This window comes from Ceratotherium simum, chromosome 28 (assembly GCF_057802395.1).
Source record: "Ceratotherium simum simum isolate JZ-2026a chromosome 28, ASM5780239v1, whole genome shotgun sequence".
Lineage (NCBI taxonomy): Eukaryota > Metazoa > Chordata > Mammalia > Perissodactyla > Rhinocerotidae > Ceratotherium > Ceratotherium simum.
Genome location: NC_141927.1, coordinates 24,154,026 through 24,168,030, shown reverse-complemented (window position 1 = coordinate 24,168,030; position 14,005 = coordinate 24,154,026).

Here is a 14,005-nt window from a genome sequence, read left to right as displayed (position 1 = left end):
AGAATGCTCTATGGGGCAATTTCTAGTTGCAAGTTAACTCAGACAGCCCTTTCAAGGAACATACAGGGTGCGTGTAGATAAAATAAAATGCTCTAGGACACATGTTACCAGGATCAACTAATTAAAACCACTCATTTTCAGGCAGTAGTGGAAGAAGTGTATGATGCTGATGCCTGAGCTGGCCACTTGGCATAGCAGCTGTTTGTGCCATGGTCCAGGCCAGAGCCTTCAAGATGCACAAAGCTGCCAGGCCATCAATGGAGGGAAGTTAGAAAACTTAAATACATGAGAGAAATCAAGGCTGAGTGGTCCTGACCTTGTGTATACAGAATAGTTTGCAGTTCTTGATATGGTGGTTTTGTCACTTTTACTGTGGAGTATATCACAACTGTTATTTATTTTCTCATTTGGTAAAGCTTTTGTTCTTTTGCAATAAGCCCTTTGGAAACAATATACTTGGGGGAAAAAAGGGAGGGGGGAGAAAACCTAAGATACATGTATAATGACACATTAAGTGCTACATCTCCATTTCTCAAGGAAGTTAATGATCAACATGGAATCAAAGCAACACTTACTGAAAGTTAAACAGCGGCTATAATTGCAAATGCTACTATAAATTTAGATATTAAAATGTGAAAAAATTTTGACTGCATCATGGTAAAATACAATATTCTTGCCAATTGTAAAATCCGTGAAAGAAAAATGCACATAGGAAAAAAATGGTTTGGTGCACACAAAAGTAATACTTGCTTCCAAAAACCTCTGAAATTTTAGTAAGTGAAACAGAAACTGTAGTTGTCAAAAATCTACAAAATTTTTATATTTGTACAAATCTCATATGGAACATACACAAAATAAATACTTGGTATGTTAGTTCATGCTTTATATCTTTGCCTCTTGTCACCAGACAGCTTTTAGAAATATTTCAGTCATTGTAGAACTAGTTTGTAAGTCAACCTCTGAGCCCTCCAATGCCAATGACTTTTTAAAAATAAATGTTTCCTCTAAATTTTGCTTGATTTTTTTTTCAAAAGCAGTTGTAAAGTTTTAATCATTATTATATAAATGGACTACCAAAAGTTCATGTTCAAAGCTTTTAGCTTATTACAAATATTGAAAAACCGAGCTTGGAAACAGAAGGATATTGAAATGTATACCTACAAATGTAAGGGAGAATTAGATGATGCAAGTTCAAGCACGGTATATATTTTAATACTGAAATTCAAAACCATGTTTTGGAATATTTTGAATTCTGGTTAAAGTATTTTGATGAATCATGTATTTTGCATTGAATAAATTTATATTCTGTATAAGAATGGAATAAAATAGAGAAGGCTATGATTTCATAGAATTTAAATTTAGTGAAAGTTTAAAAAAAATGCAAATAAATGATACAAGTTATGTGACAAGATTTAACTAGAGAAAATGTTTATTAAGGAAGGATATTCTGAATGGAAAAAATTTGGAATGACATTCACATTTCTAAATAAAAAACTGAAATTGAGAATATCCACCATTATAGTAGAATTTACTCTAAATTTACCAATTACTTCAGAAACTTTAAAGTTATTATTGTACTAAGAGTCAATTTAAACTGTTATCAATTTCAATTTCATTAATGATAAATTAAATTTGAAGATGATTGCAGGTAACTAAAAAAATATATATGCCAAGAAGAGTTATTCTGTTTTTATAATTGTTTAATATTCAGACAATAAAGGTAAGGAATTTTCATTTTGTTTTGTATATGAATATTTGCTATTTTTATTTTTTTGAATGGTACTTCATTTTGAAAAATAGTTTCTGAATAAAATAGTTTTTTATGTTCAGAAATACAACAGATTTATCAATCAATTAATAAATATATAATTTAATTATATTTAACTATTATTAACTCTCATAAATAGTCTATTTGGTCACCCTATCTAGGTTACTACAGTAGTAGACTTCATCTAGCCTTTTCATTTTTAGATATTTAATGTAAGGATCATTCTGGAATACAATTATTGAGGTTATCACAACTCTGAGAAGAGACGTAATGAGGGTAGAAGAGAGAGTAGTAGAATGAAAAAAATGGGAGGATAGAAGAGGCATAATGAGTGTAGAACCAACAAAACTTTGTGACTGATCATATTCCATAGAATATGGTAAGAAAAAGATACAAGATATGGCTGTAAAGTGTTGTCTTTAATAGGAATAGGAAATTCAGGAAAAGGAACAATTTGGTTCCTTTTCCAACAGGAAAGATGGTGAATTTGAAGTAAAAAGAATCATTCAGCAACCGAAAGTTTGGGCCTGAAAATGAAAAGAATAAAACATAACAGTAACATTTTAAAAAATGTTTTAAAAAAATATTGCCCAATTTGAAAAAAAAAAGTAAATAAAATCACTAAATTTCAAAGACTGAAAAAAAGATCAAAGCCAGAATTTTAAGCATAAAATATCACAGTTGCCTCCACAGTATTTGATATACAGATATAGGTGCCAATGCATGGGGACAGGGTCTAGTACCAACCCAAGAAAAGCAGAATTGGCCAAGGGCCAATAAGCTCTGGGTCTCAAAGAACTTCCCTATAAAAATAACAAGAATTAACACAAAATTCTTTTCTATTGGCCTGGAAAATGGTTAGAAATCTTTCTATCCATCTGGTAGCTTTAATTTAAAAATAAATACTCCCACATACACACACACAGCGAGAGGCAGAAACCACTAGTCTCAACAATGAATGAGTAGAAGATCTGACTTTTTATAGAATGAGAATTTCAAATTAAAAAATGAACATCAAACTAATCCGGAAGCATAAAGGCCCTAGAGTTCAGGCAGAATAAACTCCAATTTAAGGCTTCCAAAGTTGGGGTGGGGAGGGTGAGCCATGGCAAATCTTTAGTGAAAATGAACTAATAATAAAGAAGTTACAGACTACATGAGAAAATGAAGCACAATGGAAGAGATTGAGTTGATGTGACAAACAGAAGAATTAGCATTCAAAGTACCTCAAATAAGAGAATATTTTTACACTATCTTAAAGACATTATATAATAAATATGTTTTTTTATCTATTTCAGAGATAAAATAATTAACACAAGCATAATGAAAATAAAGGACACTATAAAATATAAAGTCTCTGAAATATATGAAACACTATGAAATACAGCAAGGGAAATTAAAAAGCAACAATTTAAAATTTTATATATGAAAAATATACATATTGATATTAAACTCGGTGGACCTGATATATGGCAGATTAAACAAAGTTGAGGAAACCAATAGAAAACTAGACTGACAGACTTGGAGAAATCACCCAGGATGTAGTACAGAGACACAAACACATATAAATATGAATGACCAGGTAAATTAATGGAGAATATAATAGAAAGGGGCCTGATAAGGAGAAAATAGAGAAAATGGAGGAAAAGCAATATTTCAAAAATAACATCTGAAAATTTTTTAGAATTAAAGAATAATATAAGTACTAAGATTAAAATAGCAAATCATGTTCAAAGTAGGAATAATAAAAGCAAATTCAAAGTAGACAGCATGATGAAACTGCTAAACATCAAAGACAAAAGAAAATCATAAAACTAACCTGACAGAAGAAAAAAGATTAACAAATGTGATGATAATTACACAGAAAAAAGACTTTTGTGACCGCTGAAACACAATGGAATGTAAATTCCAAAGAGCTGTTACAAAATAACTATCCACTTAGAATTCTAAATCCATCAAACCTGAAACTCTATAATGAGAGTGGAAAATAAAGAAATTTTTAGACAAAGGCTTGGAGAATTTGTCTCTACAGATCCTTATAGAAACATAAGGATATGCTTAAGTAAGACGGAAAATTTGCCCAGGAAGAAGGGTTAAGATGTGAGAGGGCATTCCCTCTTACAATCAAAGAAAATGGCAAACATATGGGTAAAACTGAATAAATACCAAATGTAAAAATAATAAGTATGACCAATATTTGACAATGTTTTTAATCGTTAGCATTGTCTAGTATCTTAGTTTTCCAACAGTTGATCTGGCTATATATGCTGAAAGTAATCCTGAAGCATTGTCAAGGGCATAAGAACCAATAAAGCATCAAGAAAACGACAAGTTGAGATGGTGTTAGTATTTATAAGCTGAAAGATTAATGATTTTTAAAGTTGAGATGGTTTCATTTCTTTCCTTTCTATAAAATTAAAGGAAGACCAAATTGAGATGTCAGTTTGTAGAACACTAAAAATGACTTTGATGAAGATAGATCACTGTGACTGTCATTACTATTAAATAAAAATTTGATTCCCACCTATTTATTTAGGATAGACTCAGCACTTGTAGCTGTAAAAACAAATAATGAAATAAAATTGAAGTCTATTTTATCCTATCCTAATACTCAACCTTGGATACATGATACATTGGAGGGGCAATAATATAATCTCACTAAAATTTGTTTCTAATGAAATATTTTGTTTAATTAAAAAATATATGTACTATATTTATATAGCTTATATTAACCATTTTAATTATAACTGTAATAATAAACCAACCAAGAAGGAAATGCTTAGAACCTTATGGTAACAAAATATGGAAAATTTAAAAATTAAATTTATATATTTTTGCAGAGATATATGACACTTTTAAGCATAATTATGTTATCTTAGGATAAAATTCTATGAGGGAAATTAAATTAAAATGCAAAGAGAATATGAAACATTGAAAAAATTCTGATTAAAAATTATTTTTTAAATAGATGATGGTAAGCATTGAATCAGTATGGTATGTAGATATCATTATATACATTTAAAATAGGTTTGTGGTCATTTTATGTTTACATAAAGTCCATCTTTTGAAGCCATTTAAAATTATGTTAAAATATTTAGATGCTGACAATATGCTAGGAATACAATATTTTGTACCTTTCTTAGCATTATGTTAGCAAAAGAATTGTTGAACACTATTCTAAAGAGTCTATATTTTTCTAGAAGTAGATAGAGATATTCATTAACTTTAAACTTTTTAATAATACAGAATCTAATTTCCAAACTACTAGCAAGAAATCAGAAGAATAAAGTTAGCACATTCAATCCAGAAGGACAAAAATGTGGGGGAAATATACAATAAAAAAATCATTGCAAATAAAATAAACTTCTGACCTACTTCTAGATGCATAGAACTAAGTAAAACATAAGTGTCCCTTATCTCTAACTACCCAATAACAAGTCTCCAGGGCTAAAGAAACCCAAGTATATATGCCCTTAATTGAGGCTCTAGGGATGCTCTGGAAATAGATTGGTATAGTGTCTGGTTTGAGATTGCAAAAAGTCGGACTGAAAAAGCAAAATGATTTCTGTCATCATCATTGGAAACATTTCTTCCCTAATATGGTCAGTCTCCTGATAGAGAATTTTTACGTGTTTTTTTAATTTAAACATTTTTTTCTTTTTCTTTTTTTTTTTTTTTTGTGAGGAAGATTAGCCCTGAGCTAACATCTGATGCCAATCCTCCTCTTTTTGCTGAGAAAGATTGGCCCTGGGCTAACATCCATGCCCATCTTCCTCTACTTTATATGGGACGCCGCCACAGCATGGCTTGACAAGCAGTCCGTCGGTGCACGCCCGGGATCCGAACTTGCGAACCCAGGGCTGCGGAAGCGGAGCACTGTGCCACGACCCGGCCTGGCCCCTTTTTTTCTTTTTATAAAAAGCAGCATACAATTATTATAGATATAAATAATCAACAAAAACAAAGGAAAAATTCATGCCTAACCTTACAATGTAGAAATAGTCATTGTTAAGACTTTGCTCTATGTCCTACATATATATCCTAAGAGATTCCATACGTATTAAAAAAGATTAATACTGAATGCTAGATTTGTGTGACAGGCCATGGGGAGCTAGCGACATATTTCAAGCAAAGCAAATACTGCTCAGTGGCAGTCCTGGAACAGGTGGATAGGAAAGAAGCCAATCTGCTGGAGGAGGTCCAGGTAGGAGACCTCTCCAGTACTGCGGCGAGATGGGCATGAATTAATGCAGTAAGGGGCAGAGTGCGTAATATCTTGTGATTCATTGCATTAAGGGCCATAGTGAGGAATAAGGGAGAGAAAGAAATTTTAAATGATCCCCAGGGTTCTGGCTTTATTTAATCTCCTAAATCTAATATTTTAGATAAATCAAGGAAAGACAATTATCAGTTATTTTTATTGCAATAACAGCTATACTTTAATGCATCATTACTGTTTTTACTGATACTTCATTCTCTTTTCTCATACTAGAGCCGATTTTCTACCAAAAGTTTACTTTAGGATCATTTTCCCTTTTTCTAGCTAAATTAAAATAGCTAGCCTCCTAGCTTTCAGAAGGTAGGAAGAATTGATTCTCAAATCTGGTAAGATTCTCCAGATAGCAGGTTCTATTCTCATCATGACTGAACTGAGGGAGTAGATAGTAATCAAAACGATGTGGATGAGGTTAAGATCTGTTATTGCCAGAACAGGATAAGAGTAGAGATAAGATGTTTCCTGATTTGGAAAACTGGAATGCCCAGCACTCCCAAAGCAAATCATACTGTATTTATTTCATATCTAAGAGTTCATGGGTCACTGAACCTTAGATTAATCCTGGTTTGCACATTGATATCAGATATATTTTTATTAGTTTAATATCATAGGTAGATAGAATATGATTTAAATTACATAAAGAAGTAAGTACTGTGAGCATACATATGAGCAAATACAACTATTCTGAATTTAGTAAATTAGAATAAAATTATATGAATTAATATCATGCATATTAATCATGAATTTTTCTTTGAATAATGCATACATATTTAATACCTTCAGTCATAAAGATCAAACTCTACCACAAAAAATGTTTGACATACACACATGGGGTCTACCTTTGTAGATTATTTTCATGCTTTAATTAAAAAAAGAAAAAAAGAAAGCTACAGTTAGTATTTGTGCCCTTTATTTTAAAAAAATTTCTATGTTAACTTACTTTTTATTATATTTTATACATTGGGTTTTATTAGGAGATATACTTTTAAGAACAACACTCAAACTCTATTTCTAATAATATCAAAATTATGCTAGATAGTGATATCTGTAGGGGCCCAGAGGAGAGGAGGGCTAGATAAATGTCTCCGCATTATCTTAACTTGATTGCCTTTCTAAATTTTAATATCTTTGTTTTCTACTGTCCAAGATAATTGTCTCTTGTGTACAAGGGATAAAGTAGCACCATATCCTCTATTTATAAACAAGAAGGGCAAATATCTCTTGTGCCTTTAGATGCGCCCCAAAATTGCTCAATACACAATAAGTGTTATTGATTTATAGATCCTAATGAACTCTGAGCATTCTGTAAAGCACAAAATTTTAGGAGAGAATTTTCTATTGCTGCCTCTGTATAAATTAATTTTCAAACATGGCCATCTTTTTATATGCATTCATTTCCTGGCCTTGATCTTTAATTAATGTGTGGGCCTTAACTAGAAGCACCTTCTCTTCAAAGCAAACACTAATGTGTCTGTAATTGCTGAGTTTTATTTTAAAATATTTTACATATTTAGTATGAAAACAGAAGTAAAATATAATGCATACTGTTCCATCCTGAACGACCTTGTGTACTTTCCTATCTCCAATATCCTGAAAACCCATATTGATACTTAAACAACTTTTTAAGATGACACATATACCACTTGAGTCAACCTCAAATAACTGAGGTCATGCCTGGCTTATGTGCCTGGTCTAAGATTCTCATCCGTTCATTCACGTGGATTTCTGATCCTCTCACAGATAGTGATCTGTGGGTGAAATGACAAAGGCCTAAACTAGCACTGTGGCAATACAAAGTGGAGATATTAGGAGATAAAGAAGGGGTCAGGATATTAGTTTTCTGATTGGGTGGAGATACCAATTTAAATAGAGAAGAAAGAAGATAGAGAAGTTAAACAATAACATATGGAGTCTAAGGTACTTGTTGGATCTATTGGAGCTGTTCATGTTTCCAGATGTTCTATCAATATATGCACATTATTGTGCAGGTATCACGAGCAACATTGTCAGGCTACTTGGGTTTTTATCCTGGTTCCACTATTTACTATATGGTGACAAGGACAGGTTGTTTAACCACTTGGGACCTGCATTATCTAAATTGTAAAATGGGTGTAATAGTAAAATCTACCTCAGAGAATTCTGAGCACTGAATCAAATTAAATAGGAAAAGTACTTAGAAAATATAAGGGACATAGAATATGTTCAATAAATGCTAGCTATAATCATTCTGCACTTAGACTTTCTGTCACAGTCTGTTTAATCTCTCTCAGTCATTTTACCTATTGTAATAGTTTCCAATATCACCCGATGATTCAAAAATCTCTGTATCAAACACAGACCTTCCCCTCGAGGTTCAGACTCATGCATTCAACTAGAAGTTACTGTCAAGGGACTAGCAGAGAAAGAGTAGGATTTGAAAGATAAAATAATGCAGTGTTTATCAGTCAGGTTAGCAGAAGGAAACAGATGACACACTAAGATTAGGATGTTTGAGGAAAATTTAAAACAGTGATCATTGCCAAGGGAAGACATTTTACAAAGGGCTGTTTCCCATGTGACAAAGAATAGCGCAATACGTTCGTGCTAATACTGGCAGAGCCCTCAGGTCCACCGGGACATGGGGAGGGTGGTTATCTTAATCTAGGGGACAGCACTGACTAGGAAGGGCTTTATTGAGAGGATCATTAATCTTTGGCACAGGACACAGACAGTCAGAGGTGGCCCCACAAGGAGGGTGCCATGGGAAAAAATATTCCAAAATATCCTGACCTCATTTTCCCCACTTCCTCTTCTATCCCAATAGCGCTACCCACTGGGCGAACACCACCAGAAAACAGGGCAAGGAACCCAAAGCAAATATCAGGGAAAAGGGTGGAGAATAGATCTGCAGGGGCCGGGTGGATGATATCGGCACATAATGTCTAAATAAGGGGCCTGCAAAACAGGTAGAAATATCAAATAACGTAAATGCAAAAAATAGGCGTTAGCTTCTCAATCAATTCTGATGCCTTCGTATTGGACGACACTTCCAGTTTCCAAAGAATCAAAGTAGAATTATCATTCACATTCAATTTATCTTCATTTTATGAATATTTAAGATAAAGGAGAGGGTAAGTACTAAAAAAAGAGCTTTGTTTTTTTTTTTAAAGTAAGACCAGGATAAAAGTGTTAATTGCTTCCTTTTCCTGGCAATTCTTACCCCTGCCATTGTAGGTGCCTATATCCTGCCAATATTCTCTCTATTACTCTTGAGGTCTAAGTGGAAACGTTACCTAAGTCATCCATGAATAGCTTTACTCTCTGCTGCTTCTTTTAGTTCCTGGTCAATATGCGTTCAATTTAGTGTAAGGCAAGGACTTCAAATGGACATATTTTCTGAACAAGAAAAGTGGATATTTTTTATTCTGTTTCCGTTTATTGCTCTGACTTCTTGTTGCTGTTTCTAGCCTTTGACAACCCCCGAGGAAATGGGAGTGATAACTGGGCAATTGGTTCAATAAAAACCCTATCTGATAGCAAATCTTCATGGACAATGTTGAGAATTAGATCAGTTAGACTTGGGTGACTTGGAAATATTATCCAGTCTATTCTCTCTGCCTCCTAATATAGCCACATTTATTCATTCATTCAATATTCAATTCATACCGATTGAGAACTTCCTCTTTACTATAAGGCTTTTTTCTTGGAGCTAGGTATATTGGAGTGGACAAGATAGACAAGGCCCGCATTCTCCCTAGATATTGCACTGCGAGTAGCTGATAGCTAATATAATGACTGACAGATACATCCTTCTTTTAAATTCCTCAGGGTTTCTCTAAGAGCAGTTTTTATGGTCAGTCTACTTAGAGGCTTATTTCTGAGCTCAAGTGAGTGGAGTTACAACATGGTGAGATTTAAGTTGACTCTGGTCAGCCTGTCTCTTCCCTTATGCTCAAGATAAATCAAACCCCTGTGGAACATCTGGAAGTGATTAAACAGCAGTATCCTGCTATTTAAGGAAGCCAGAGGAACAGAGTGGCGTATTGCAGAGCTCACGCTTTAAGCAAGAGAAATTTGCAGTTCCCTCTTTTGTAACATGGTCACACACATCCTCTCTTATAAGGCTTTTGAGAATTAATGACAATATACGGAAGGGCCTTAACACCAGTTGCTGGTAAATATTAACAAAGTTATTTGAGCTAAGACTGAATTTTCTAATCTTTAAAATGCGAATAATATTACCTATCCCTATATGGATTAAATCTATGGGAATTGGTGTTTTCTACTAATGAGAGGCACAAAATTTAACTGACTTCTCATTTCTCCTTATTTATTCCTCACTCCCTGTTGAGATATGTTACAAATATGGGTGGCTATTTATATGTTTTTCAGTTGATAATAGAAGCTAGTAATATATAATAACACTTCTGGTCCAACAGCAAACATGAGAACTAAAATTAAACAATTTACAATCAGGTCAAACTGCATAAAACACTTTCCATTTTTTTGTGTTTTTAGTCCCAATTAAAATAACTATTATTGCTTCTCATAGGCATTCAACACTGTAAATGGTGAAAGTAATTGCTTCCCAGGAATAATTTTTTTTCTTTTTTCTTTCTTTGCATTAACATATAATACTTCTAATCAAGCTGTGGTAATACCTATGTTCAACTTCATGTAAAGAATGGAAATAACTACCTGTTATGATAGTCAAAAGCCTGCAATATCATTGTACATAAATATCGCAGCAACAATTTTTTTTATTTTATCATATAAAACATGACATTAATCTCTCCAATTCAGGCAGTCAGAGATGAGCATAATCTCATCTTTACTAAAAATGTTCACAATTTCCTAGTAATTAAACATGAATGACACACAAAATTATTTGTTATCCAAAGAAATCCTTCAAACATCACAGAAGCTTACCAGTGACCCCCTTCACCATCTGTCACCAGCATCTTCAACTGAAGTTCTGGAACATCAAAGTTCTTTCACAAGGCCACTTAATTTAAGGTTGTCAGCCCTGAGCAGAGCCTTGGACGCTTATATCTCTCCTTCTCGGCATCAAAACAGCCTCACCCTGCATGTTATACCCCTGAGCCCTGCTCTCTGACTGCCAGCAGATAACCTGATAAATTCCCTTGATCTAAGAAACTGTCTTCCTCTAAAATGTCTATTTAAGTTAATAGTTCAGACCATAAACTCGAGTGAGAACTTTCTGTGACTCTCAATTGACATCAAGTAGTCTGGGTTTTACGTGACTGGAAAAACCACCAAGAGAAGTGACAGGACAAGAGTGTTACAGTCAGACAGACCTGCTTCTCTCAGCTGTGTGAAGGTGTCCAAGTTGTTTGAATGTTCTAAGGCTCAATTTTCTCATCTTTAAAGTGAAAATAACTATCCTTTAGAATTGTTTTTTTGTATTACATAAAGTTAAATCTTTAAAGTGTCTTGATTATTCTGTCATCTACGTATCTTTTCCTCCTATGTGAACCCTGTTCTGTTCTGTTCTTTTCACTTTTACCATCCAAGACCTAGTTTAGGACCGTTTAGCACATGCTATCCTTTGGCAATCAATTATGAAACTTAATTTCAACAAGTGTAAATGCTTATTGAAATAAATTACAGATTTAACTCATAAATTTGAATATTTATTTCTGTAAAACTAAAGTCTTTACTTGAAATTATTAACTACTACTTCTAAAAGGAACATTATTTTTCTCCAAGCTCCAAATCTCCCAGACCTGTTGGGTTCAGAAAATGAATTTGATCATTGTTTTTTTGAGTTATGAGAATGATGTGACACTCTCATTGCTTTTTGCATTAACATAGAATACTTCTAATCAAGCTGTGAGCAGAATGGTATTTCAGAATTTAAAATTTTATTGACTATAAATGTTTCATTACATTATTTTGTAGCTGTAAATTAGACTTCTGTAGATGCTCTTTTTGTTGAGATATTTATATAATAATTATTGTTTATTACAAAACACTCTGTGAGTATAATTTCTTAGATGATTGGTAAATCACAATTCACTTCTTACCAATTTTTTACTTTACCAGTAGAGAATCCCATAGGTCTGGGTATCCACCTGTTTTTTAATAGTGTCTACAGTGCATTTGTCCAGTGATGTTCAATCAAACTTGACAGGCTGGATTGTTTTTAACCCTTTTTCATGGATTGGTTCATCAATGCTCTGGAGGTATATATTCTTTCCCACTTAAAAATGATTTATTAATAAGAAGAAACATTTTCTTAGTTTTTCTAGCTGGAAATTGGGATGACATTCTTTCATTGACCTTTTGCAATGTTTTTCAGTACTTTGTGAATTCAGAATTATATATCCTCATTTCAATATTGTAATGAGCTACTTGAATACAAGAGCATATCTTATAGCTGCTTTTAACCTCTTCAGAACCCATCACTTTGAGCTTAATCAATATTTTCCAATTAATTGATGATATTTTTTACATTTCTTAATCAGGTTCTTTCAAGTACTAACAACTTAATAGCTCATAATATTCATCTACAATTTAATTTTAATAGCTTTGTTGACCTATAATTCATATGCTATAAAATTCACCTCTTTAAAGTATGCAATTGAACATTTTTCGGTATACTTACAGAGTTGTGCAACCGTCAACATAATCTAATTTTAGAACATGTCCATCACCCATACAGAAACTCTGTGTCCATAGCTATTAGTTCCCATTTCCTTTCCCCGCTCCTCCATCCCCTCTCCACCACCCAGCCATAGACGATAACTAATTAACTTTATGTCTCTATATTTTCACCTATTCTGGATATTTCCTACAAATGGTTTCATATAATATGTGGTCTTTTGTGACTAGCTTCTTTCACTTAGCATAATGTTTTAGGGATATTATATCCACATAATGGCAGGTATCAGCACTTCATTCCTTTTTATTGTAAAATAATATTCTATTGTATGGATATACCACATTTTGTTTATCCATTCAACAGTTGATGAACATTTCAACTGTTCCTATTTTCAGCTATTATGAATATTGCTGCTATGAGTGTATATATACAAGTTTTTGTGTGGATATATGTTTGCATTTATTTTTGTTAGATACCTACAACTGGAATTGTTGGACCATACTGGGTCTTCCATTCCAAGCAAAAATTATCTGTTATGTGATAGAAACATTATTTGAATGATCATATCCACTTGTTTTATACCATAACTATTATATCATGTGACCAAAACTACATCCTAGATACATGAATCTTGCATGTCTTAATCAAACATGTCATACTTGTGCTACCTTGTGCAATTTTTTTTTTTTTTTGGTGAGGAAGACTAGCCCTGAGCTAACATGCATTCCCAATCCTCCTCTTTTTGCTGAGAAAGATTGGCCCTAGGCTAACATCTATGCCCATCCTCCTCTATTTTATGTGGGACATCTGCCACAGCATGGCTTGGTAAGCGGTACCTAGGTCCATGCCCGGAGTCCAAACCTGCGAACCATAGGCCACTGAAGTGGATCTCGCGAACTTAACTACTACGCCACTGGGCTGGCCCCTTGTGCAATTTTTCATGGGTGCCCATTCTCATGTCTGTATTTTTAAAAGTGCAAAGCTACAACTTCCTAATCAATAGCTTATTTATAGAAAAGTAAAATACATGCACAGAGATGAAAAATGCACTGTACCCGTGAAGTCCTCAACAATGAGCCAGCCTGGTAAAATAAGTTAATTTGTCTGTTGATCTTCAAAGAGTTCAAATTAATTTATGTAACTGAATATATGTGGCAATTATATTTGTTTTGTTTTATTAAATATGTTTCTAATAATAAAGATCTAACCACACATTTGCATAATATCTGAAGTCCTGGCAGTCAATGGAACATGATTTGAAAACCAATGATTCACCAGAAGCAGGTGAGTCTGACCCTATGCACTGATTGCTTATTGTTAATGGCCCCAGAATAGACTTCCTTGTCCTCCACCAATC